A 24,643-nucleotide genomic window follows, 5' to 3' on the forward strand; every position below is an offset into this window, starting at 1 on the left:
ATCCGGTTCAAGAACGAAATCAATTAAATTTCCTATTAAAAATATCGCCATGCAAACATCGACAAAATTTGTGCGACGCTGTATCGGGTGCAGAAAATGAAGGGTTCCACTTGATCTATCTATCGAGCTGGTGATCTGATTTCAAATTTTTGCTATTGTTTTTTTTTTCTGCAAAAAAATTAGCGACACAGACGATGCTTCTTGCGAGGTTTTCATCCATTTAAAAACTGCGGAGTTAAGAATGATCTAACAATAAGTTCCGAATACCTTCCGAATCGCATGTAAAAATTGCTCACGTTGAATCAACAGAAAATTTTCGGCTCTAATCAATTGTATTTTTTTTTTTTTTTTTGCCATCTCAATATCTCGCAATTTTCGGGATATTCATACCTGAACATTTTTAACATTTTTCGCGCAACCACGATTACAACGCGCTAGTTTAACGTCAGTTTTGAAGGCTTAGTCCGAGAGTAATAAAGATATCGGTATCGGAGGTGAAACGTAATTTTGGTCGGTCTTCGATAGACGAAATACTCAATTGTCAAAATTTTGAGACTAGGGAATATAGGAGAATAATCTTAACCGTATATGTACCGCTTCGCGTTAATCGTAAATTTTTTTTTTCACGATCGTTATAATCCATAACTTGATGAGTGATCAACCCTAATTGATCACTGGGGTGAATTTAATCCCAAATATTTCGTAAACTCTTCGTATAGTCCCTTAGTCGTGCTCATTTTAGTTGGAAAAACTAAAGAGCTTTTTCTGCGACCCTTAAAAAATATTTCAATTTTTTTTTTTTTTTTCTAATTTTTAGAATTCATTGTTGAAGCAGGTTGTCGCTTTCTGAAGCCGGGGTGAATTTCACCTTGTGTGAACGTTATGCGATTCTACCGAGGTGTGACCAATTAGGGTTAAATAAAAACTTGACGGGTGCATCGGAAAGTTTCTGATCTCACGTTCCACTACTATTTGGTGGCTGTTTCACCCCGTCACTGACCCACCACCAAGCGCGAGAGAGAATTCTGCCGTATTGACCGGAACAACAACCCCGGTTCTAGATTAAGAAAATAGGGTCAAAACACCTAGACTCGTATTTGTTGTGCAATAAACGCTGGGAGAGAGATTGTGGGCGAAATCGCCGATAAACAAAGTCCTCCACTCGTATTTGTCGAACAACAAATGCAGGAACAAAGTGTATCGCCGAAATGTTAGTACTTCTTAGGCTTGAGAATCTCTAGCCTTAGAGAGATATTGCGTTAGAATTCAATCCAGAAGCTTAATAAAATAGAATAACGAAGATTGAAGATGATAATATCGAACAGTTAACGCGAAATGGACATGAAAGCGCAAAGCTGAGAAGAGTTATATATAACGAAGGGATTTCGACTGTTAAATACTTGGGCATGTGTGCTTTTTTAGATTTAATCAAGTGATTTTATATTGATTATTATTAGTTTATTACCTGATCAGGATTTTATTTCTTTCGCATCCTCCACGGATTTTTACACACATTTCATAGCATATTACTCAATAATTCGCTCAGGCATTGTAACCAAATGTTTGAAAAACCTTACTACTCTTTAAATTGAAAAAAACGAATAAATACCATCTAAAATTTTCCATTTAAAAATTTTTTGACCTCGCAATCAACATTTTATTCAATTTGCACGAAGTTCCAACGAATATATCATGACGATTATCACATATTCGGCTTATTCGGAGGCTGCTACTGTACATGTAGGCTTAAATCTGCAGAAATAAATTAGAAAAAACAGATTTTACGTTATAGAATATGAAAGTTGTAAAGATTCTTTTTTTTTTGTATAAGTTTGTAGCAATAGCCGAAAAGCATATTATATGTTCATTCATTCATCCATTCTATCACTCACTCATTCGCTCATACAGTACATAAATTATCGGTCAAAAGGTGTATAAGGTGAAATTGTAAATGTGTATTGCATTTTTTTCGTTGAAAATTGTACAAATAAATCGTCCTTCTTAGTTTAATCTGTCTATGTAAATTGTCTCTTTTTAATATGAATTGTTAAATACTTTCTCACTTTAATTTCATATATTTCGATGAATTTTTGTCGTTCTAAATGTTTGAATGCTTTCACTAATAATCACTTATATTTTTTAACGTTACTTCCTTTTCGAAGATATCACAAGATTTCATATAGAACTCCACACTGATTTAGTGGTAATTTAATTTATACCTTCGTTTAAATGTTTTTTGTAAGAAAAATGTTATATAATTATTATCAAACTCAAAATTGTTCACAATACAGGCAACATTTATAACGACGAAAATTCCGCATCTTGTGAATTGAAGAAAGAGAGAGAGCCCGTTTTCTGGAAGAAAGGTGTACATTTACGAAGGTGGACAACACGTGATGGACGCATAGAGTCAATTCCATTTGTAATATTTGTTTTGATTTAAGGCACGTATATTTGAACCGTTACACTACATGTACCGGGAGCAGCCATGTTACTGTGACGGGCTAGAAGGTTTTGTTTGTAAAATAAATTTTAAACAATTTTATATAGTCATTTTCATCGGATAAAAAGCTGAGCTGGTAGTACCGCTTGCGAATGAAAAAATGATTTTCCGACCTTTCAAATCGATTTTTTTTTTTTTTTTGGTTCAACTTACACGAAAAGATGGAAGAGTACAGCGCTCATCTCACATACGGTATCGTATATCCAACAGCAGAACATCCAGACGCTACGTAAACCAGAACTTCCAGTTTGCTAATGTCAAATTTTTCTTTTCACGAGACGTAAATGTTGCCGCTGACCGCAGCTGATGTGATTGACAAAGCTTCAATAATAAACAAACAACAAAGATAATAATCGTACCGGTTACTTCTTAGCTTTACCGATCCGTGCCACAGAATTTCTGTAATATGAGTGAGAAAGGTGGAAATTGATGTTTCGCGACAAGGTGCACAAATTATTCGAGAACGATCGTTTCATGCCCGCTCATAATTTCAATATCGATATCCTTCTTGATACATACTTTCCGAAAATATCAATCTCACGTGTGATTAGGTTACAACGAAGGGAAATGGTAACGGGTAACATACCGCGCATGCGCAAGCTTTGTCATATTCTCACACAGGCTGGCCAACACAAGCTTCAATTGTCAAACGCGGCCTGTAGAGGTTATGTAAGCGATGCGAAAGCCTTCAGGTTCTACGTTTTTTGAAGAAAGTACGCAAATTTAAGTTTTTGGCTAAACAATGACTGGTGATTGCTACTAATCACAAAAACATGATTTCAATTCGGTAGGTACTTGATGCGGAGAAATTTGACAACTCATACCCCGTATCGAACAATTTACCTCCCCTGCTTTGCAGACTAAAATATTTCCGCGATACAACCTCGCTGACGAATAGAGTTCAGTTCTGTTGCGCGCATGCGCAGTCGGCCGATCAACCTGTTAAGGGGTTAGATGGATTTCAAAAGCTCAAAATAGGTACATTTTTATGAATTTTTTTCTATTTAATGAACAGAATATTTCATTCCATCAATTTAACACATAAAAGATACATATTTTATAAGTAGTTTGTGAAATTTTCATTGAAAAATATTGAAAATTAAGGCGTGGACACGTCGTCTGCTATGACCCCTCAAAAAAAAGTTCTCTCGGCGTAGTCAGGATAACTCATGACAGATTCATCTGAAATGCAAAAATCAAAAATTTTCTGTTAGTAGATGTTTAAAACTCGTGCTTGGACGAAGGAAAAAAAAAAAAACAAAAATTACATTTTTGGCGGCGTTGAAAACAAAAAACCCTTATTTTGAGTAAAATTTGCACCCTTCATAGCCTTGAAAAATTACTTGGAATAGAAAAATAAAAAATTCCTTCGTTCAAGCACGAGATAATGTTATTTTGAAGAAGTGTGCAAAATTTGAAAGAGATCGGTTCATAAGTTTTCGAGAAATCGTGACTACCGATTTCAAAAATGTAGTTTCCAGAAAAACGCGATTAAAGATTTCCAGAATAGTAGCCAATAATCGTACTTACACCGTATAATGATGCAAACCCACGTTTTTTCCACGTGCCATCACCTGACACGGTAACATCTGTCGTATCTTCAACATTATTTTCATCACACGTTAATTTTTTTTCTTGATTTGCAGCAGACAACCTCCATATACCTGCGTCACGCTTGGTTATAGCCTGATGGGTGAAACATCCAAAGGCTATATCTCTTAGAATATGACTCGGATCGTTTTAAAATTTTAAGGAATAATTTTAAAGGAATATTCTCAACATATTCAATTATAAGATAAGCAAAAAAAAAAAAAATTCGATTTTTTGAAATTTTGAAACCCACCTAACCCCTTAAGTTTTACCATTTTTATTCTCGGCTTGCTGTTGATTGGTGTTCGGATTAAGGTTGCAAGTAGTGCGCTCTTGAGCTAGAAAAACTAAAATCTATCGACTATTTTGAAATTGCGTATTTGAACCTAAAAATATTGTTGTTCAATATGTTTTCAAAGGAAAATTCATGCCGAAGAAAAAAGATGATAGTTTCGTTTATGACGCCATTTGAGAAAATGATGGAAAATTCGTCAACTTTGAGTGCTCAAAACTGTATGAATGCGCAGAAAAAGTACATTTTTCTGGTCATAATCAAATTCCTTGACCTCAAAAACACATGCTTTTAAAAGTACACGTTCACCTGGGAGACACCAAAAATATTGAATTACTTTAGGAAGTCATACTGTAAACAATGTTCGTAAATTTACCGCACAAAAATGTAGCGAAATTACAAATTTCGTGTTTTAAAATAAATTACCAAGCATTCTCGTTAAATTTGCAATAAATTTTGTAATTTTGCTCAATTTGGTTGGAAAAACGCAAAATCATGTTTTGAATTTAGTAAATTGGGTAGTAAATGTATTAATTTTGTAAATTTCTTATACGGTATTTGGAAATTATTAAATATTCTGCTGAATTCACGTGATAAACGTACAAAGAAATTCGTTTATAGTTTATTAAAATCAAAAATCTATTGTAGCAAAAGGAATTAATATGCATCTCTATTATTTTCACTCTGCGATTCCAAATTTCTGATAACTAGATTCGGAAATGTCGCACGTGGACTTTAAATTCCGTACGATGTTAAAAATTTTCGTAAATTTGCTACACATTTACTGCACAAAATTCTAGTAAGAGTAAAAATTTGGTATTTGAAAGTAAATTACTCAGCATTATCATTGAAATTGCAATCAGTTTTCTTAATTTTTCGTTCCTGCTTAGGGAAAGACAAAAACATATTTTGAATTTATTAAATTTCTGTGGTGAATTCGTTATATTTGTAAATTTACTTTACTTTTACTGCACGGCATTTGGAATCTACTAAACATGGTGCTGAAATTACCAGACACATGTGCAAAAAAATTCGATTAGATCTGTTAAAATGAAAAATATATTATGGCAAAAGGAATCGATGTACATCTTTATTCATTTTGCTCTACAATTAGTCTGATTTCAAGTTTCTTAAAACTGAATTCCTGAATATCGAACGTACTGTATTTGAAAGGTTTCTCAACCGGTTTTTGAAATTACGCAATTTTCTGCTGAATCTACTCAACTTGTGCAGGTATAAATTTTATACGAAATCCCCATCGGTATCACATGCAATAAATGCCGCAAAAATTACCATGTAAATTTTGAAATTATTAATCAAATTTTAATTTTTTAACAATTATACCGTAACTCGATTGACACGTTCTGCAAATTGACTGAATTTGGCTAGTTATCGGGCTTGTGAATTCATTAAAAATTGTATCGTGAGTAGGAATTTTGAAGATATCTCAGTCGCAAACTATCATTGAGCGTATTATTTGTCATGTCCGTGTGAACCGTCCATTGTGTTATGAATCAAATGAAGTCATGATCTTCCATAAGGGCGTTTCGCTAGTAATCCGTACATTGCGAGCGAACAGAGTTCGAACCCGGGTAGAAACAAATTATGCGGTAATTCTTCTATCCGATCTAAGATTCGTTTTTATCGAGTACAGCTACTGAGAAGTTGTTGAAATGATGTCTGTGCTCACAAAAAAAGTCAATAAAATTAAGTATCGAACCGTTTTTTATCGACTTTATTCACTTCGCAGTTTTGGTATACCCGCATTTACCATAAAGTTACTAAACTCGTATAGCAAACTTGACGAATTGTAATTAAAAATTCCTGTATTCTGTAGTGTAATAATGATATCCAAGTTCATGATATTTATCGCACAGATGTTTGCTAATTTTACTAAACAGTGCTGTTTAATCACACAATTATTAGTAGAAAAATTACCTAATACGTGTACAGCGAATTCACTATCGCGAATCCGAATAATCCTTCCCACGCATTTTTAGTAAATTTACAACAGAAACTTCTAACAGTGCTTTAAGTGGATAATAACCCATGTCCGTATATTTTTTCACACGACTTGATTTTCTTGATCATTTAAATATAGTTTGCGGCTATATATCGATTACTTCGAACAAACGATCTTAAGCGTATAATCTTCTACTCGTCAGAGCAATCTTACATATAGCAAATGCTGTTGTACTTTTATGTGTGGGAAAATTGTAAGCCCCGAACGATTTTTTCACATTAGACAAATTTTTGAAATAAGGACGAAAACCAGATTTCAAAGGATTCAAATAATCCGGTTTCACTTCCCTCGTGATCTTGATCAATGACGTAATTGTTCTAATTGCATTCTATTTTTCAGGTAAAAAACCGCTGAGATTCCCCAAACTCGTGATATTTTGTTTTAACAGCGGTCCACTGTATGCGCAATATTGATACCCAGTGTTTACGTGTTGCATAAAACCTATGCTTACTTTGTTAATCAGTTGTTTGACAATTTCCTCAAAAACTAATAACGATTCAAGTGTAAAAATTAAAAATGAAACTATCCGCACACTCGACTATGTATCCTTAAGCTGCGTAATTCCGAAACGCAAATCGATAAAAATACACTGTTAAACTTGCAAAATTTTCATGAATGTAAATTGCTCTGTGCAGTTCTATTCGAATCCAATTTGGTGTGCGAATCAATGTTCCTTGTTAGTGATTCTTCCACAGCGTAATTCCACTCACCTTAAAAATATGTTTAGAATAGAGCCAGTCTGGTTTTTTCGATACTTCACTCTATCGCCATTATAGACTATGCTTCTTTTCTACCAGAAAAATCCTAAGCTTTTCATCAACGAAACCTCAGCGAGCGCGAACCCCGGGATTCTTTTTATCTTCCTTTACATACTTTCACATTTTCCATACTAAATCCAATAATGCAAACACCCTTCTTCCCAGAGTTGTATCTTCTTCGTTGGTGCCTAAAATCCAGAGTGCGTGTTTCTAAAATTCGAGGTTACTATTTTTGGTCTTGACTTAACAGTTCAGTTTCTGATTTCTTATTTAACTAATTGGAATAGATTATAATCATAAGGATTAGCCGCTACGAACTGTGTTTTTTTTTTTTACTATTCGTTCGTAAAGTTCAAAATTTGAGCATATTTGAGAAACGATTAGTTCACTCACATTGTCCAACATGTTTCTACATCAAATTTATTGAAAGAGTTACATTAAGTGACCCGTTGGACTTTCGTAATTCACGTCAGAATGAATATGCTTTATACAAAACTTCAGAACGCTTTTTTACATAAATTTCAAGACTTGAAACTAAATATTGATTTTTAAACGATATAGATAATTCTGTGTTAATACAGTCAAGATATTTCGGCACAAAAAAATTGCGACTATTTTAAGTCAACGTTCAGTACCTTCATTTTCATAGTCACTTCCTTTCCAAACACGTTGATCGTTATTTTTCACCTTTTCAACGCAGAATCGAGGTTTAAAGGTAGTGTCTTTTTAAAGACTTTGAAACAAGTACGTGTAAATTGTTTTCTTTTCTAACGTAAATCTATCTCTTATGGCGTAGCGAGGGAAAGGAGATCGTTTTATTTTTCAGGTTTGAATATCGTCGAAACAGTCGCTTCAGCCTACGGAAAAACCACCAAGGTGGATAACTCCGTCCGAGCGTACGAGTGTGCAGACACCGTTTGAATTCCCCAAGAAAATGTACTTCGCTTATGAATTTCTTCCCGCGGGTACTATTCTCATACCTAATTCATAAACGCAAAATATAAACGGTATTCTTGCTGCCAGGCACCTGCAGGTTAAAACGTGACCCACCCTCCATTGCTGCAGAGTGAAATATACGACGTTGGTTTTGCTCGCGTAAAATTTTAGCAAAACAAAGAAAATGCACATGTGCCCGGTGGTGAAGTAACTGAAATAAACTTTCCCAGGGTCTGAAAGGACTATTAAAACACCGGACACTCCGTATGTTGCTACTGCAAAGACCTTCTAGGATTTTTAACCCATGCCCTGTAAATTGACGAACACTATATTATGATGTCAAATGTTATTTATTGTTAGAGTAGCACATTCTGAGACTCCGAAGCCGTGTGCCTGCTTTCCACATACCCAAAATTTAGTCGCCTGCGATCAGCCGTCCCGAACGGGTATCTAATTTTTCTTGCATCAACAACGTTGCGCATTCTCTTACTTCACATTTTGCAGTAACATGACGTTGTATAATGTATTTAATCTAAGCGAACTGTTTTCGTAGTTTAATTTGTACACCGGTAATTTTTATGCCATAGTCAATATCAGTATTTCTATATTTCATCAACGATATGTTTAAATAAATGAACAATTTGTTGACCTCAACTTCTTCTTCGACACGATATAGCTTCCACCTTGAGCAAAATTAATTTCGTCGCAAACACCTTTCGACGCCTAAAGAAAGTAAAGAAACTTTTTTTTATCGGTGTTTCAGAAAGGGGAGGACATCTTGCCTCTTCATTTTTTCATGCCAGCTCGTTATTATGAATCTTGAAACGACATTCAGCCACCACTTTACCCGCGAATCAAGTATTTATCAATACGTCTCGGTCTCGATCCAATTTTCCCCGCGAGCTTCAAGGCTTAAAAAATATTTAGCAGTATTTCATTTGAAACGCTTGATCGTTTTATCTTTTCTGCATTCTTCCCATTTTCGGATACGTTTAACACTAATAATGTCACGCATTATGCGTTGCTAACAATAAGGTCATGGAATTGAGAGACATAAGTGTGATATATGAGATGATTTTTTCATGTACTCCGTCGATTTCTGGTCCCAGAGGTTGTTTCTCGCAGTCAAAAACCGAATCTCTCTGAATCACGATGCGATGCAAAACTTTGAATGCCCAAACAACTGCTAATCTCCCGGTTTAAATAACAGTTTATACGCGCCCACTGTTCTCTGACTCATGCGTTGAATATAGCTTCGCGATGAAAAATCGTAAGACCTTGTAAAGCGCTGCATTGATTATAGAATCAATGTATCATTTTCTTCACAATTATAATATCAGTTACACTGGAGAACGATGAAATCCCATCGTGATGAAAAATGAGAAAAACATCTGTCTTCTGATTTCTTTAATCATTTGTCTTTGAATGTTCTTTCCGCTCCCGCTTTTAGGGCTATAATAATAATACGAACTGAGAAGCGTGAAGTGAAATACTATTATAAATCGATTTCTGAAAAAAGAGCGTAAACCGGCTCACGTCACATTTCACCTACCCGTCAATCTGCTGTTGACGCTCGTAACACGTGTAATTTTATCGCGGGGGAATAAAATTTGAAAATAATAAAGTTCAAACACCGGAGAGAAAGAAATAAAAAATAAAATAAAAAATGCGCCATGTTAAGGTAATGTTGTGACCGAATGAAAAAAAAACGCAACGTTGCTGTTTCGTCGCTTTCTCCTTACTTGTGAATAGGTCAAAATGCACTAATTCAGCCCTGTAAAACATTCCTGAAACTGTTACTTTCAGATTTTAATGTAGAATATCTTTTCATGGAATCTCCGAAAACTTCTTAGTAGGCGTCAAATTCAATTTTGATCTTGCCACTTTCCAAAACAGTTCCAAATCAGTGTAAAAAACCCTAGGTAAAATTTCTGTGAGAATTAACTTTGCTTCGTTCAGGTGAAATTGGTATTTTTTTAAGATGAGAGTAACAATTTCATTCAAATCTTGTTCGTGCACAAGATTTTTTTTCCGCATCGTTGTAATGAAGATACGTAGGATTTAAAAAATGTGCATCCTCATGTCAATGATATTTCGGGCGCCACACTTTATAAGAATTTATTGAAATTTGAAATTATATATTTAATTAATTAATGAATAAACATCCCCTATATTTTGTAAGGCACGACTAGCATAGCACAATTTAATTTATTTATTGATATATTAAAACACGAGCCGTGATTATATTTGAGATTCATTCGTTTATCCATTCCATCGTTCATTCGTTCCATGCGTATATTGTTTAAAATGGTGTATATTGTTAAATTTATAAACAATTGCAAATATTTGTCTTTCATACACTCTTGAACATCACTCTGATTTTAGATTGTTTCTTCTTTTTAAATCGTCTCTCTCTAATTTTTATGTGATTTTTGATGCTTTTGCTGTTTGAGTTTTAAAAGTCTTTTTTTATAGTAAAATTTATCTTTACTACACCTTCGTCGATTCTTGGTATTTGATATTCAATTTTGGAGATGGGAACCTCCGCACCTCCTTCCTCCTAGAGAGACGTTTACCAAGAGCCTCTTCTTCTGGCTATATTTGAAATTAGTGACGACACGCACCAGGTGTCCCACTCCGTGCGCCAAATCTCATCCGCTCGTGTCGGGCTCATTGAGCGGTTGAATTTGAATCATTACAACTTTTACGAAATGGCCGAAAAATTTCGAAAAATTAGTGGTATCATTTTTAACCAAAGCAATCAAAAAAATCTATTGGACATTAGAATCCCAAGAGGTCAAGTTCGATGTTCCGATGGTTTGACGTCAAATACCGGTCGATCATTCAAGATCCTCTATATTTAAGTATACTCAATCCTGCTTTGTGGTTTATACTTCTCTGTCGATTCAAGCATATTTTCTGATATTGTACATCATTTTGTATTAGCCTGACAATGTTTCGCCTGGGTTCCCGATCGCAATGTCAATAAATTGAAGAATAACGACCTTAACCGACGACTTGACTTCTTGAATAAATATTGGAAGTAATACCTTTAAGTGGATACCATATTGAGATCAATATTTGTTGCCAAGTCCACGCACGTGCCTAAACTTCTTTGCAGAAATAAACAATCAACACGAAAGATAAGGCACGTATACGGACAGTGAGCTCTTGCACTTCCTTGCTTCAAGGATGCATCTATTCATCTTGGGCATACCGAGGTGTACCATAGTTCAAATTGTAACCGTCGAGCTTCCGCCGGACGTGACGCGGTATTTGCTCGACCCCGAGTTGCGCAGTTTGTGGGTATCCAGGAGTTGACCAGGGTTCGTTGTTGCAACTCGGTCTGGTAGGTTCGGTGGGATGTTTGCCGTATAACCTATGTTTCCATTGGGGAGGAATGCACCACCAGTCGTCGGTTACGCTGCCTTGTATTCCACGAATACCGTATTTATCGAAACGATACGATTGGTATAATGTAAACAAAATGGTGCCTTTTACTTGGTGTGAAAATGATATGATAAAATAGGCTGGCAGATCCTTGCTCGGCGTAAGTACTTTGCATGAATTGCAGAACAAAATCTATTTTGTTGATTCAAGAATTCATTTTCCTCCGCGTGGATTAGTACAACCATTTTAGAATAGGTGGCGCGTGAGTCGTTTCAACAAATGAGCCCATTTCATATAGTTTAGTGGCAGTTCGTGTGTTTTTAAAACACTTTTCTTTCTTTGAGTGGCATTGCAACGCATGCCAGGAACAAAGTCGCGGGCAACAGCTACATATATCTAGACTTCTTTATATACATATCTAGGCTAAAATTCAGCGTTAATAAATACATTATTGATTACACTGTCATCAATGTCATACCAGAGTGGTTATATCATGAAAATATTACTTGTTTTTCAAAACCAATGTCACAATTTTGTAAATAAGGATATTTTTATCACCACTTACTGAATCTATTTGAATTCCGCATCAACGTTCGGTTCTTCGCAACACGACTTTTCAGATTACATGAAAAACAACCATGCTAGTGAAAAAAGCTCTCCGGCTTTTGTACTGTGTCTTACGCGTCTTATTCGTTCGAGTCTTTTCTATGAGAACTACAAATTCATAAAGTGCTACGACTCTCTAAGTTTATGCCCCTAACTGTCCTGTCACGTAATAATTACTGAGTGAAAAATAACCTTATTGGTGAATTATATTTTTTTCCCACTATTTGTGCATCGTAGATATAAATCGGTGCGAGTGCTGTTTGATGGCTGATCATCCTTTCTTGAATTTACAAACTTTCAAGAATTGGCTCTAATTTTTCTTCCATCCGTTCACGTCACGTGTCACGCAGCTGATGAATTGTTTACGAAATTTTGTTAGGTATCAGACTACCGCGTTATCTTCGCTAAACCGGTATACCTTCTTTTTTTATCTCCAATGTAAGTTTCGCTTGGGTCGAGCGAATTTCTATGTCATTTTTATACGTACGGAAATTCCATACATCATGGAAAAAATATAGCCTGATGGACATTCTCCCTCGTGTTCCTTCCCATGTTATTTTCATGCTCATACAACCTATGGGCAAAAATGTTACATATCTGTGAGCTGAAGGAGGAGAAGAAAGTTCTTAACTTAACCGACCACTTGAAATACTACAAATTATCATACATCGGTTCTCCGTTCGCTAATTGTATTTAAATGAAGCTTAAACGATGAATCTTCAAACCCACATTCTAAATAAAGTCCTCGACCGCCGCATTTAATCGTGAAAAGGGAAAAATATGTAACAATAATCTCGTCGTTCAGGCCTTAGAATTCATTTGGCTGTAAAAAAATCCATTTTACTTGAATGAAGAAAAATTCATGGTTACAGGCACCCTTTCCGCTTAATAGATAAGTTGGTATACAATGTATATTTTTTCTATCGCAGGTTCGAAATTGTTTTGGAAGGCGGCCGGATCAAAATTGAAATTGACGCCTACTAAAGGTTAGTTTCTAAATCTTTATATAATGATATTTTTGATTTCAATAAATGCAGAAATAAATGTACGTAAGCACAAAAGTACGATACATTGATTAAAAAAATACTATTTATAGAAAATTTTCATCAGGTATAGTTGATATAAAATAATTGAACTCGATAAGTATACCTATCAAAGATCAGGTAAGTCCATGATGAAAAAATTTTTGATCTCATAGAATATTTTTCGCGACTGATCTTTGCAATGCAACATATCTCATATTTTACTTTCCTTACCGCAACGGCTGTTTCGAGCGGAAAAAAAATAGAAATGGATGGCAATAAAAATTCACCTTGAACAATTATTACATGTATAAAAATCCAAAAATAAGTCACCAAACTAACGGAGACTGCCCCCACATAATGTTCGTTGCTATACCTATAGATCGAAAAAAACGCGTGATACATGTTACCATTAAAGGGATGATCGGAAATGTATCCGGCGATTTACAAACACAATATATTTTCCTACGATTCCTGATGTCTATTTTACTCACGGTCTTCTAGGCGGGCAACTGGTATACCTATAGCCATACGAACTCGTCCATGCGTCATAAATTCAATGTCCGCGTCCTCCGATATCGAATGATATTTTTCATAAAAAATCGAAGTGCCATTACTGAGGCGCCACCCTTGCGGTGGCCCGAGTTGCGCAATATGTTACTTCGTATGAAAAATAACGCAATTTATTTTACAAATAATATTTTGTCACACTCTTGAATAATTCCAGCGCATTATGCGTTATACACGCATCCTTATACCTGTACAGCTGCATAACGTATAGGAAATATTGATTCTTGTGTATGTATGTATCTTTGGAAGCGTGTAATATTCTAAAACTTTTTTCACGAGATGAATTGCCTTCGAAGCAGGTCGCCCACGACTGATATTTACGAAGCGGCCTCTCTCAAATAACCCATTAAAATAGTCTGAAATATAAGTGAAGTACAAAAACGTTTCGAACTTTAGTAGAAAAGGTCGATTGTGGATGGTGATAATTTTGGAAGATCTTAATCGCGACTATTTCGTTGGAACAGGAATTACGTGTTTTATTTGGTCAAACCTAAATATAGTCAAGAAAAAGATTGCAGGTTTTTTACAATAAACGATTTATTAATGCAGTTGAGATGAACACGTTTTTTCATCGATTACCAAAAAAGGATCGACGATAGCGCAAAATGGTGACGTGTACCCGGTTTTTCGTAATTTCAACAATATTCAAACAGTTTTTTCAACAATACCTGTTTTACTGAATTTTTCTAGTTACTGTAACAAATGAAATTTTTCTCAGTGTGAATTTTATTGAAAACTATAAATCGTGACCGGCAAGCTTGCTTGGTATTTCTTATGATTTGGTTGCCAGGAATTATTCACCGCACACTGAACAACTGGAAGTTGGAATAGCCAAAAATGAAAGATTTTCACTTTGATATTAACCGAGGACATCCTGTAAATTTTGGATCCCCATCTACGGCCGTTCGGGAGACGATCGAGTTCCCACAAACTTTGATTTCTGGTTTTCGGAGGTGATGAAACATAAAGATATGACAAAATGATCTAGAATAATTTTTTTGCTGAAAACAATACGTTTCTTTCCACTACACAAGTGATGAGTAGTAAAAAATGAATTGTCGTTTGAAAAAATAGACGTCGCTTAGATGTCGTGAAAAGGGTAGTCGAGCTAGTGCTGCTAATTTGTGTCTATTTCGAAATCATTGAACTCTCGGCTGAAACGTCTCTTCATTAGTTTTCGAAATATGCTAACACGCAGTTTTAAACGGGACACCCGATTTTTAACATCTACACATTTCTTAGCATTCTGTAGTCTCGTGTCACTTATTGTTAGTATAGTTTATACGAAGAAATTGATTTTTGCGTGAGTTCGCAATTTTTCATCAAGTACTATTTTTTCACTTCTCTTTGAGATTTTTCTCTCGACTCTGCCTTCCGTATATTCAGCAAGGAATAACACATTCATGCCGGGTGATAACGAGTGTTGCTGGATAATATGCGTTGCCCTCGACCGTAAAAATTACACTTTTGCCCGTTAGGCTCGCGAAATAAATTAATTATGTTACCTCTTTTTGCTGACGCGAGCCACGTAATTAATGGATCGCTACCATTTTGCAATTAACCAGCGCAGCTCGTTGTGATTTGAATATAGAGTAGGGAAAAATATAATTCATGTATACACATGCTGTGTAGATGCGTGTTTATTTTCCACTAATGCAAAACCAATAATTTCCCATCGAACCGATCAAACCCATTCTTCGTATTGTTCAGTCTACGTTCGTAATGATTTCAATAGGTCTGCTATAATATATTCGGCTAGCTATTCTGTTTTTGCCACAATCTCTTCTCTTTTATAGTTTTCATTAAATACAGTTGCTGGAATCAATAACATGCACCCTCCGGCCTCCAATGACTCTACCTCTCGAAGCCCAATGAACAAATCATTTACAAACGTTTTTACACTAACGAAAATTTGTTCTCAATTAGGGGATAAATAATGCAATTGTTATTTGATTTAATTCGACTCACGGCTGTTGAATGTCTTCGACGAAGTCAGTTGTAACTTCTTTTTTTTCATTTGCGACAGTTTTCCAACCGCACTCATGATTTTATTCGCTGCTAGGTTTCTTGATTTACCTTTTTGAATAAAAAAAATGTCTCAATTTTTATGTCAAAATATCTACGCAGATGAATGTTTTTTCGCTTCCGTACCTAATACTTGCAACTTCTGAGTCATCAAAGAAATTGAGACGTCTAGATATATTATACAGACACTGAAAGAAATTTTTAGTTCCAGTTACCGCTCAGTCCTTGACTATTTTCATTTCTAACCACAATCGAAAAATATAGTTCTAGGTAGAAAATAAATATTAGTTTTCTAACTGTTACTATAAAATCTAGTATCTGTTACTATTCTTTCTCATTACGATCACTGTTGCTATATTTTATTTCAATTGTTGCGAAAATTCAATGCTTGTGCAAGAATAAATTGACGTAAACCTCAGAAACTGATTTTGCGTTGCAATTACCAAAAAAAGATCGACGACAGCGCAAAATGGTTACGCGTACCTCGTTTTTTGTAATTCCAACAATATTCAAACAGTTTTTTCAACGATACCTGTTTTACTAAATTTTTCTAGTCACTGTAACGAATGAAATTTTTCTCAGTGCATTGTATGTCTATACTTGATGCCTTGATTATGCGGGCAAAGAGACTTCAAAGTCAATAAAAGGTTACCTACAGATTCGTCAGTGAATCCTGAAGAGGCGAGAAAAATTGTGCGAAGCAAAGGCGAAACGAGGCGAGCCGTGAGAGCTTAATTTTCCATGGATTTTAATGTTGCCGAATTTGGTAAATATGATTCCGGAAATGTTTTTCCGCGCGTAAATTTATACAAGTATACGCCGGCACAGCTTATCTCTCCTTCATCCTTGATTCATTTTGTCGAATTTATATGACGTTGATAAAATGGTTGAGCTCGGTCGAATTGGTCAGCTGCGGCAGCTTAACGAACCGATTAATTTGCCGCTTGCAATCCTCGGTGTATAAATTCACAAACTGAATATATAATACTTACGTAATTGCCGTTTCGTTATTTTACGTTATAGTCTTTTCCGGCCCGCATTCTCAATCAGAATAACCAATCATTGCAAAGGATTAATTTTACGGAGCGCCTGATACCCGAATTCATTAGGACCGCGAGTACGTTATTAAAACCCTGTGATTAAAATATTACAAAATTTCTCATCTCTGTACTATAGACAGGAAAATATTTACTTGCACATTCCACAAAACTCTCTTACTGTTATAGAAAAGTATAAAGAATAAGGATAATTAGCGGTGGTAATTATCAAAGAATTGGAAAAGTTTGCCCTCAAATTAATCAGTCCTGGCACATATCGTGAGTTTTGAATAAATTTCGACAGATCAATCTTTTTAGAATACCACAATCTTCCTGTTTTCTCTTTTTCATCTTAATAATGAGGGTGCATTTACACATATAGTTCCAGCACGAAATTCTGAGAGCATGTATGTACACGTACAGCTGGTTTATTCGATTTAGTTGCACCCTTTGTCACAAGAAGTGTCGTCATACCGAGAATAAAATTTTATGAAAAATCAATATTTTCGAGGTTTCACGAACGAGAAAAACAACATTCAAATGATTTTGTTATGGGTAAATGGCTTTGATCAAAACGAGTGGCTGTCGATGACCGCGTCACATCCATACCAAGCCGTGATGTATCATGGCCCTTTTTGGAATTGTAACACGTCACACGACGCACACTCACGAATGAAAACAGGAGATGAAATGAACTGATATCTTGGGAGTTTGTTGATCGGTTATATAATTGATATACTGTAAAATACACGAAGAGTACAATGAGATGATGTGGAAGCGTTTTGTTCGTCCTAGGGAAAAAGCCGAGTTTGGTTGTCGAAAGAGAGGGAAATTTAGATGTTGGCCGAGTGACAAATGACTTCAGAGATAGTAGATGGGAAGAAGAACGTATGACTATAGTTGAAGATTAGAGAGCAATCTGCTAACTCGTGCTAGACGTAAAATTTCCACCGAAAAGCTAGGAAGTTTTTCCGAAAAATCGTCAATTTTCATTACGGGGAAAGGGTGACCGAAAAGTTGAAGATTATAGATAACATTTAGTTTTGAATTCATTACCTCGATCGATGTTATATCAGTGCAACAAATCTTATAATTTCTATAGACCGGGGACGAAAAGCAAATTATTTATATATATAAAAATCAGATGTTATAGCCTGGATTTCGGTTGGTTATTATTTATTTACGGAAAAACAAAATTCGCCAATATACATTAACGCTCTCACAAAGACAAAATTCCTAAACACGATTTACTTGAGATGAATGCGGAGTTTTCTTAGATATTATATCAATTGGCGATACTCACGTACGATTACGAAACTGAATTATTGTTTCTATCCAAATGGATAAAATGTCTAGAATTTTCGTACTTTCATCATGTATATATATATATATATATATTTTTTTTTTTAAATTAATACAGATGTATATTAATTCCTATGGCCGCAATAGATTTTTAATTTTAATAGGCTGTGGTCGAATTTCTTTGTACATTCGTCACGTAGATTCAGCAATATGTATAGTAAGTTTACAAATATAATACATTTCACCACATATAATATTTTAGTTCAATTCAAAATTCGCTTTTGTCTTTCTGCAACCAAGTTGAACAAAATCAGAAAATTTAATTGCAAATTCAATGAGAATGCTTATAATGATTCACTTTAAATCACACCATTTTTTTTTCAGCCACAGTTTTGTGTAGTAAATGTAACAAATTTACAAACATTTTTAACAGTGTGTCATCATTCCAAATTTTGACCGATATATGTTTTGAACAGCTTTGATTAAATCAACCTTGTTCAAGCTGAGCCTCTGTTACATATTTGGTTTTGACCTGACATTATCGTTTTTTTTTTTTTTACATTTTCATACTCCGACTCGTACTAAAACTTCATTTTGGTCCGGTAGACAATTTTACAATGAGGATTCACTTCGGCTTTTCTGACGTAGATCAATTTTTAAGAATGTCTTTCTCACGATTGAGTGAATTTTTCTCGACCTTGCCTTTCGCTATTTAGTTCAGTTCACCAAGTGGTACAAAGGCTATTTTTCAAAGGATTCTGTGTACATTTGCAAAAATGCGAACGTTTTTTCGCTGTTCTAAAAAGTTCAGTTTGTTCGAAAACGGCACCTGGGTTTTGCGATCCTTCAACAGTATTTTATCTCGCAAAGAACAATGATACCACTTATTTGAATAATAAATAAATAAATTTATTTATCGAGCATCTGCGTTTCAAATAAAATATCACACATAGATTTGAGATCTATTTTTCTCAAAACCACGACAAATAAAGCTCATCGTTATACGTGTAAGAGGATGTTAATTAACTTAGGTACACCGAAGCAAGATATATTGGAGGCTTTGTTTGAATGAACGGTGAATTAAATTGTCCTCCAAAACTTAATCTCGCTGATGTATCCAGAATGTACGGTGGTTAGAATTTTAGGGAGTAATTGAATGCTTCAACGATCTGTTATTCAAATTTAATCGAGGCAGGTGAACCTGACTTTGACTCTCCTGTCCGGACAGTTATCAAATCTGTAAAGAACAATTAAGGAAGTTTGGTCCTACCAGATTGTAAACTGGAATAAATTTCAATTTATTCGTTCATTCTCTCCGCTTCGTAATATTTCACCTCACTTCATCACGTCAACCTGTGCATTAGGGTCGTGTAGTACATGTACTACATTAGGGTCATGTACTACTCCTACCCTTGCCGATCGAGCAAACTCGCATCCCTCTTTTGTTGCGAAATTCAGGAAAGTTAATCCTATCTCGAAAGTAGTAAAAAAAAATGTGTGGTTTTTTGACACGTGTTACTATTCCCACATTTCCCGCATTTCAGGGGCTAAAATGTGCATAGCTGAGATATTTTGCGCAATTCCGGTAAGAATTAAGAGTAAAATGAGCCATCGTGAGACTGTTTTCATCAATATCGATGTCGCTAGAACTGGAAATTACAATAATTTCGTAAATAAGTTAAGCCGTGCGATCCTTGGTTGGTTCCTGGCCAACTAGGTATGTTATTGGATACGAATATTGCAATAGATACATATTAGAACAACATACTCCGTATTGTATGCGGAGTACTTCGATGGCTGCAAATACCGGAACCGATTCGAAGAGTATCGCAAAATGAAGCATGCTTGCAGATATTATTTCACGGCCCGAGACTGACGGGACACTGGATTTGTGTTTGGTATGATACCGTGGTATTGCACCTCTATGACAACACCAATAAAAATATTGCACGAAGATCATGAAACACTTTTTGAAAAAAATTGTTTCCTCACCTTAATATAGATGTTGCATTTGAAATAGTTCAGCAGCAACTTAGAATATCGGTAATGTTTTACATGATCTAGCAAAAATGAGCTAGCCCTTGATTGGTATGTTTCATTCGAATAGTTTGTTACACTTTTCATTGATACAAGTAAATCCGCTTTTCAACGGAAGCATTTTAAAGCATCGTTACATCTACAAGACTTATAAATAAAATCTAATCACCAAATAACCGCGACTGTTGCTCAAAATAACCGGCTATATTTTATCATTCAACGAATAAAATAAAGTTTATTTCAGGCTCAACCGTAATGTTAATTTTTTTTTTTTTTGACCTGAAAAGCGGATCGAGAATAGCATATTATTGCCTTTAAACGCCTTTGCGGGAATATGAGGCCATATTTCCCGAATTTGCGAGCCTTTGTCTGACGAGGGCATAACCGAAATCACAACCTATCATCGCTTACGAAAAGGCGGAAGGTGACTTGCGCCGCCCAAAGGTTAGAATAAGTTCCGCGTACGTGGGACAAATGCATAACCAGAACCACAACGCACCGTTACAAAAATAAAAGTAAAAAACATGCACTTTGAAGACTAATCTCCAACCTTTCCGCGGTCAAATTCGTGAGTAGACAATATCGAAACTAATGGAAAGTTTTGGAAAAACGTACTTATTGGAGCATTATCCCATATATTTTTCTCGAAAGAAAATTATTGCAAACCAAAACTGTACACAACATAAAAGATGAGACTTTTTGTAGGCTACAATCTTTGTGAAAGACATTTTTTTCTAAGATCGATATTTATCAAAATAAAATAGAAAAACTCTTCAGAGATCATTTTTTACGAGTTTTGACCTTGAAAATCAAATTTGTGGGTATTTTCATTATCGTATTCGTGATGAGTGAGTTGAAATACATGGATGTACGAAATTTCAAATTAATCAGCGTTATGGGCTTTTCGGAACTTTATCCTTTACAATTAGTTTATACTGTCGGAGTTTTTAGTAAATACACGCGGAACACACATTGGATAAGTGCAAAGAAAGTGCTTTTAACTGAAATTCAGAAAACGGTATTACTTTTGGTCTACGTGTCAACGATGAACTGACTGTTTGTAATTTTTTTCTTCAACCCCACGCATTGTTTCGCTATTTGACTAATCCTCCAGCATTACTAGTTATACACCATCATGCACAACTATCTCAATTTCAAACAGATATGACTGAGCATGTAATTCTTCAAAAAGATATGATGGCGATAGATACACGGTTTCCCAACATTTTATCTTGACAATGATCAAGAAAATTCGAAAATGCGATTCTCATATGCTTGACGAAAATTCAAGAAAGGAGTTAGATCCTGATAGGAATCAATTTATTTAAAAGTGAAATCGAAATTTTTCGAAGTATTCCGAAGCTGGATTCATCACATTACGTCGATGAATAAATAGTTCGTACGCAGATATTTTTATTTTTTTTATCAAGTTTGTCAGGATCAGAGAAATTTAATTGTTCTTTAAATTTTCACCCAATTTATTTAATCCCTTGTTTCACCTTTTCAAATTCCGATTCTGAGTATAACCATCATAACGAGCTGAAAGTTTGTATTTCAACAACATCTTAGGAACACAATGTCTTCGTTTTCGCATGATAGCGAAACGGTTAATTAATGCTTTATTCAATCTCATTTTCTCTTCTCTTCGAAGCTTTCGATCGAGAGGAGTCGATAATTGAAAGTGTCAGACACAATGAAGCTGTACCTGCCATGTCGTCTCGCCCCGCGGATCTTGACGTGGCGATCGAATCGCGAACATAGACACAGCTTAGAATACCTACATCTCCGTAGCGTAATTACGTTTGTATAGCACGCGCGACGTGCGGACCTCACGCGCCTACGTGGACAGCTTACGCAAACACGTTTATAGTCGGCCCACTGTTGTACCGACGGAGGGACGCGCGGCTCAACGGATATTGGCTTTCAGATTCGCTCGGTTTCGCTCAATTGGTGTTTAATATTTTATCCTCGAATCCTCCAATAAGTGGCACGTATTCTCGCATGTTACACCGATCAACAAGACTGTGGAAAACCGTCAGCAAAGAACAATTATATCATACGAGTGCACGTGTTTATATTACCTATGATTTAAAGAGTTCTTGATATAAAAAAATAAATTCTTTTGAGCATAGCTGGTGTGAATTGGAGTTCGTGACCGTGTAGATATCACACCGACTTGATTTCGTTGGCCGACGATCAGGGATAGAATGATGCACTTTTAGCCATCGTTTTTATTTTTAAACGACGTTTCGGCAGGCCCCGCCTACCATCATCGGGTTTCTTTGATATAAAAAATCATAAATTGGTACATGAATTACATTTGATCACTAAGTTTCACGCTGAAAACCTTGCAAAGCTAATCAATTGTTAATCAATATTCTATCTAAATACTTTTTAGTATTTTCAAATTTAATTCTGCACATAAATGCCAACGTTTAATGTTTGATCTTATTAAAACTACTATAAAAGATTAAATTATTTAACACTTACATAACTCGACATTCGTTAACACTTGGGATGTTTGCTGCATGGCATTCAAGAAGGAAGTGGAAACCAATCATACTATACTAACCAAACAGTTCTCTTAATATTCATTTTAATAACAATCTTTGAAAGTCACACAACTGTTTACATATTTGTTAGTGTACTGGCTTAATTATTTACGTAACAGTCTATGCTCATTTATATTGAAAATTTAAATGGTGTCCGAATAGAGGTAACTCAGCTTTTTCAATGTCAGTTCTTTTGTTGACAGTACTGTTTTCAGAAATGTGTTTCATTTCCTTGATAAGCCTCACACGGTAGTTGGTTTCTTCGTCAATTATTTGTACATTTTCAAAGTTAAAACTGTGCCCTTCAACCAATGAGTGCTGAGCCAGAGCCGATCTATCTGCATTACGCGTTTTTATATCATACTTATGATTAGCAATTCGTTTTTGAGACGCTGCGATGATTGGCCTATGTAACATTTATCACAGTCTGTAATTCGATCTTATATGCAATATTGGTTTGTTCAATCTGGCGGTTCTTGACTTTAAAGGTGTAAATAAATTATTCAAAGTATTGGTAATTTTGTATGAAACATTGATGTTTTCTTTCAATAGTGTTTTTTCAATTTTTTGTGACAGGCCACTAAGGAACGGAATTGATCCGAGACATTTTTGTTTACTGGCATCGATGTTGTCCACCTTGTTATCTGTGCAACTATTATAATGTTTATGGATTCTTTATTCCTGTAAACGCCTGATCAATTTTGATGGATACCCATTTTTTCTCAGAGTTTCGCATACTATTTTTAAATTTTTCTTTCTAAATTGAGCATCAGCTAGTATTATGCTTCTGTTTTATCAATAACTAACTATAGATAAATAATCAAACACTTGAAAATTGTCATGAAATTCACCAGAAACTACGTTCAAGCCAATCAATAAAATGCTTTTATTATTTTCTTTTAAATCAATGTAAAAGTGGGTGATTTCTGAGGAGTATGAAGTTTGCAACATCAGCTGAAGCGAGCTCCCTCTCTCTCTCGTAGATTTCTAGGGTTTCGAAACTGTGTTCACTCGCCGGAGGTTCGTATACGACTGACAATGAGACTCCTCGCTCGGAAGTGCCGAGCCAGCTCGGGTTTTTCCGTGCTTGTTCGGCCCTGCTCGGTTTTGCTCTGCGGGTTTGGGTTTTATTTTAACGTGCACGCGGTGATGCAACACTCATCGGAAATCGCCCGTTTTTTGCACCTGTAACATATAATTTACTATTTCAATGGCAAGCTTAACACGATGTACTATTGTACGTGACATTGTAATATCACTGCAATACGATGTTTTCATCTCGCGCAGAAAATTGAAATACCTATTACTGCAACATTTTTGTATCGCTCTGAATTCACGCATACAATTGCAATGTTGTGGCGATATTCATGTGTTCGAAAACTCGTCAAATAATCTGTCGGCTTGCAGTGAACATTTCGAATTTTTTGTTGATTGAGATATTGAAGCCTGATGGCTTGAAAAAACGATTTTCATTCCACTGAAATTGAAAACTGTACATTGCAAGCAGTCAGGTGCTATCGGTCTAACATTTGATGGTAAATTTGCGAATCAGAATATCCAAGCTCAGCAATTCTAGAGAATCGGTACAAACTGCCCCATTGTAAATGTATATAAATATCATATAAAAGTGCGCCATATTAGTTCAACCTGAGAAATTTAATGACGTTGATATCGAATTTGAAATCGACGTTCTAAAAATATCGGTGTAGCAATTATCCTGAGAATTTTAAAAGTTCTATTGCGAGCATCCGGGCCACAGTCAAATGCCGTTTGGTTTTGTTTAATGCATCTCAGGCAAAGGAGACGCTGTATCGTCGTCGAAAATCAGTGTCCAAAAAAGAGCCTGGCGAACGACTGGCAATTTCCTGAGCACTTTATTGTGATCAAGGGATAAGAATTAAATTAAGGAATATTTGTAGGTACCCCAAAAATGGTCTCCACATACCTTTTGCTTCGCGTTCGCTGGGCTAAATTTAAGGTTAATTCTAAGCGCTTGCTTA

The 24,643-nt window shown here is 35.4% G+C and overlaps 1 protein-coding gene across 6 annotated transcripts in view; it reads left to right on the top strand.

Moving 5' to 3' along the window:
• Positions 1-24,643, top strand: part of Tpst (tyrosylprotein sulfotransferase) — a 276,669-nt gene that overhangs the window by 153,011 nt on the left and 99,015 nt on the right. For 4 of the 6 annotated variants that reach the window (XM_046624716.2, XM_046624712.2, XM_046624711.2 and 1 more), the window contains one exon: positions 13,028-13,084. The exons of the other annotated variants lie outside the window; for them this stretch is intronic. The gene's annotated coding sequence lies outside the window, so the exon portion shown is untranslated. The remainder of the gene's footprint in view (positions 1-13,027; positions 13,085-24,643) is intronic. 6 annotated transcript variants of the gene reach the window in all.

This window comes from Neodiprion pinetum, chromosome 4 (assembly GCF_021155775.2).
Source record: "Neodiprion pinetum isolate iyNeoPine1 chromosome 4, iyNeoPine1.2, whole genome shotgun sequence".
NCBI classification, from domain to species: domain Eukaryota; kingdom Metazoa; phylum Arthropoda; class Insecta; order Hymenoptera; family Diprionidae; genus Neodiprion; species Neodiprion pinetum.